The 4,434-nt window shown below is 52.6% G+C and overlaps 1 long non-coding RNA gene across 1 annotated transcript; it reads left to right on the top strand.

Moving 5' to 3' along the window:
* Nucleotides 1-49: 49 nt before the first annotated feature.
* Nucleotides 50-3,390, top strand: LOC128798912 (uncharacterized). The gene is made up of 3 exons (XR_008434594.1): nt 50-455; nt 2,365-2,433; nt 3,208-3,390. It is a non-coding gene; the product is annotated as an uncharacterized LOC128798912 (long non-coding RNA).
* Nucleotides 3,391-4,434: the final 1,044 nt, after the last annotated feature.

Raw genomic sequence — 4,434 nt, forward strand, 5'->3', positions numbered from 1 at the left:
CCTGCCGGCTCCGTCCTGCCGGCTGCCCCGGCCGGCCCCGGGCTGGCGGCTCCGCGGCGCTCAGCGCGCCATGGCCGGGCGCGGGGGCGAGCGGGCCCCGCGGGAGCACAGCGGAGCCGAGCCGCGCTGGGGCCGCGCTCCGCCGGGAACTGAGGTCACGGGAAAGGAGGGAGTGACGGAGGGAGGGAGCGAGCGGCGCTGCCCGCCCCGGGCCGGCAACGGCACCGCCCTGGGCGGGCAACGGCACCGCCCCGCCCGGGGATGAGGCGAACCCGGCCTGGCCGAGCCCAAGCCGGCCGAACAGAGCCGAGTGGAGCCGAACCCAGCCCGCCCCAAATGGCGCCCGCGGCGGCGGAGGGACGCTCGTGACCCCGCGAGGGGACCCTGAGGGGAAATGGCGTTGGAGACAGTTGAGGGGAGGCGAGGCGATGTGCCACTGCGGACAGTGAGGGAAGGTGGGACTGGGTTCCTCACAGCCCGGGGCTCAGTGAGGGGACATGAGGGGACATGATGCTGAGGACAGTGAGGGCATAGAGGGAGGTGGCACTGGCTCACTCACAGCCCTGAGATTAGTGAGGGGATGTGGGGGGAGATGGCCTTGGGTCTGTCATGGCCCTGACCTCAGCGAGGGGAGATGGCATTTGGGACACTGCCATGACACAGTGAAGGGACACAAGAGAAGGTGGCATTGGTTCTTTCACAGCAAGGAGGGATGTGAGGGGGATAAGGGGAGATGGTGTTGGTTCCCTCACAGTCCAGGGGGACAGGAGGGGACAGTGCTGTTGGGTGCCTGATGAGTGGACACACAGTGGGTTTGGGGACATGAGGTGCACACCAGCCGCCCAGCTCTGAGCCAGGGCCCAGCCTGCAGCTTTGCTGCACTTCGGGGTGCTGGCCTCAAAGGAAATTATCAGTGGTGAGGGAAAAATGGGGGATCCATATAGCACCCCACCACCTCGGGCTTCAGCAGTGCTTCCTTCAGTTCTGCTCCAGCAACCTGGAATGGGGGATCCAGCTCTTTGCTGGGGTCCCTGTGCTGGTGGCACCATAGATCCCAAAATGGGCCACATTGTTGTTCCAGCCCAAGCCTCCATTGGTGGGAAAAGTTCCTAAAAACCTCAAGTACAAGCCCCATTTGCCATCACAGAACAGAGTTCCCATTCATCAATGGGAGTTGGTGAAAAGACTTAAATTATAAATAAAACCTGAGGCTGAGGTGAGGGGTTGTTAATTGGGGCTGGCCTAGCGCCTGCATCACCTGACCCTGGTAACTGAAAATGGAACTGAAAGTAAAAGCAATTAAAAAATGTGAAAGCCAGCAGCTTCCAGGAGTGCATTCCCTGCCATTCCCACCCCTTCCTCCATAAATAACCTGCTGGCGGGGAAGGAAAGGGCTGAGCAAGGGCTTGGATGGAAAAACCACGCCAAGGCCAAGCCTGCTCTTTCCCTGCAGGAATGGCCCAGCCAGTTTAACAGCTTTGGAAACCATGGGGGAAGGGAAGGGAAGGGAAGGGAAGGGAAGGGAAGGGAAGGGAAGGGAAGGGAAGGGAAGGGAAGGGAAGGGAAGGGAAGGGAAGGGAAGGGAAGGGAAGGGAAGGGAAGGGAAGGGAAGGGAAGGGAAGGGAAGGGAAGGGAAGGGAAATTTGGGTTAGAACTGAGCCAAACCAAAAAACTTTTCCCAGCTCCCCACCAGCCTCTGGAGATGCAGAAACATTGCATTAAGGGGGATCCTAAGGATAAGAGCTTGATTTGCATGTGAGGAGGAAGGTGACTCCTGCTGAAGTGGGGGTGTGGGGGTTATTGGAGCAAATCCTGAAACACCCAAGCCTGATCCCCCACAAGTCACTGGGGAGACTAAAGTCAGCTGCTTATACAGCAGCCCAACAGATCCCACACACCAATTTATGCTTTCCTGGTGAATTTTGGGATTTAAAGCATAAAGTATAAGGCAAACGAGCTGCACAGCACCAGCAGGTACGTGCATCCATTTGCATTCCTCCTTGTTCTGGAGGCTCCAGGTGCAGCATTTACACCTGTATAATCCCATGGGGGTTGGACTGAGCTTTAAGGTCCCTTCCAACCCAAAGCACTCTGGGATTCTATGGTAGAACAGACTTCCTGGTGTCCTGCTGTTTTCCTGAATGCTTTGAATGCCCCAAGTGTTTGTTTTACTTCGAGTAAAATGAGTTGGTTATAATCCCTTAAAACACCCACCACACAATTATGGATTTACATGGAAGATTGCCTGCTCCCAGCATTTAGACAGCTCTCATTCTCAGAAAAGCTTGGGGGGATCCATCCCACCACATGCTGGGTTGCTTCCCACCCTCCTCCAAGTTTTAATTATTTCATCAATATTTGCAGCCCAGAAGTTGGTATGGAGAACATGATCCCCAAGGAGAAGAGCCATCAGGTGCTTGCCATGGATGGAGAGTGAGTGAGTCACTGAGGGGAATCCCCCCCCTGCAGCAAGGGGTGTTATGTGCAAGATACTCCCAAGATACCACCCCATGCAGTGCAGTCATGGGGCACCTCAGTAACGCTGTCAGTGATCCCGGGGGAAATTAGAGGCACAAGAAACACTTCAGGAATTGCAGTATGGATTCCAGGAGGAAAAAAAAAGTAGCATTAGGAAAACCATGGAAGAAACTGCTGGATTATAAGGATAAGTCAAGAGCGAGCCCATTTCCACAGGCAGAAGTGGTTTGGTTTTAAATTCCTTCCCATTTCCATTTGTTAACAAAGAGACTGGGAACCAGACATTCCTTTGGCAGTGGCTGTTGGGAGGGATTTCAGTCACCAGCCACTCACATCCTTGTGTTTGACTCAGTGCTTTATTGGCAAGCACACAGCACCTTGTAATTAGCACATGTGGTTGCTGGAGGTAATTATGTCATAGTGTAGTGGTTACACTTCCAGGGGTCCTGGCACCCCCAGCATACCCTCAGGGAATGAGGTACAGCAGAGAATCAATGTAAGGTCACAATGAATCAAAAGCCAGGTGGGCCAGCAGGATTTCCCAAATCCCATTCTGGTGAAAAACTGGCCCCAAAAGTGGTTACCTTGGCAAAGCCACACTAGGCACATGCTCAGACATGGGACTGCAGAGGGGCTGGGCAGGGGCTGATGGGAGGCACTGCAGAATTCCTGAGCAATGGCTCAGTCATGTTGCTTCTGCTGACCATTCCTTGAACTATTCTGAGGCAGGAAATTGCATGAAGGAACACTCACCTCTCTGCATCCCGCTCCTGTTCTCAATGCAGCCGCTGCATCCACGTGACTGCTCAAAAAACCTCCAGCTGTTATTTTTAAACTCCAGATCTCTGCAGGAAGTTTTTAGGAGACCTCTACTCCTTAAGGCCCACAAAAGATAACCAAGGAAAACACCAACTTGGAGTGTACATTTATTGCATGGGGCCTGACCCTCTCTTGGCTGTGTAAAGGCTGCAAATTTCAGGGTGCCAATGCCCCAGTTTCATGGAATCCCAGAATGGTTTGGGTGGAGGGACCTTAAAGCTCATCCCATTCCACCCCCTGCAATGGGCAGGGACACCTTCCACTGTCCCAGGGTGCTCCAAGCCCTGTCCAGCCTGGCCTTGGACACTTCCATGGACCCAGGGGCAGCCACAGCCTCCCCTTGTTAAGTTTCAGGACATCAGGCCAATTCAGACTGGGGCAATCCCAAACATGAAAACAACTGTGTCATTAATCATAATTTTTACACATTACCAAAATAAAACCATCTTCATCAAGCAGAACAGACAAGGCCCAAGTGCTCAAAGTAGTTTTGAACCAGAGCGTTCAATCCTTAAATCATCTCCCAGCAGAAGAAATCACAGCAACCCTTTGGCTAATGTATGATGAGGCTGTAGCAGCCCACACATCAAACCTTCCCTTTTCCCACCCTGAGAGCTGAATTCAAAATGTGGTTTTGCATGATAATTAATGACCTCACTTAGTGACACTAACAGTGACACCAGCATCACGTGCAGAGCTCTGAGCATGTGAGGAGGAAACCACTGCCCAGTTTGGCATGGTCACTGAATCATAACCCATTGTGTTTGTGTCTCTCTCACCTGGCACCAGCACTCACAGCTCTGATTAGCAGGGATTTAAAATGGCCAAAACCTCAGTGCTGTCTCAAGGAAAAGTAGAAGTTTTTTTAGGTCTGAAAAAGGAACTGCCATGAGAGGATCTTAGGGTTAGTGACTATGCCCCAAGTTTCAGAGGAGGAATATCCTCTATGCCTCCCTTGTAAAACCTGTTTCTAACTAAAACTCTCATGAGCTTTGCAGGGCTTTAAATGCCGATTTTTTTTAATGTCCCAAGAAATTAGCTTCCAGCTCCAGAAAAATAAAACCATCTGCTAACTGAGCTGGAAATGAGGTATTCAGGTAGGAGACAAGGAGTGTCCCATTCACTTTCCCAGCACAC

Source organism: Vidua chalybeata, chromosome 22 (genome assembly GCF_026979565.1).
Source record: "Vidua chalybeata isolate OUT-0048 chromosome 22, bVidCha1 merged haplotype, whole genome shotgun sequence".
Lineage (NCBI taxonomy): Eukaryota > Metazoa > Chordata > Aves > Passeriformes > Viduidae > Vidua > Vidua chalybeata.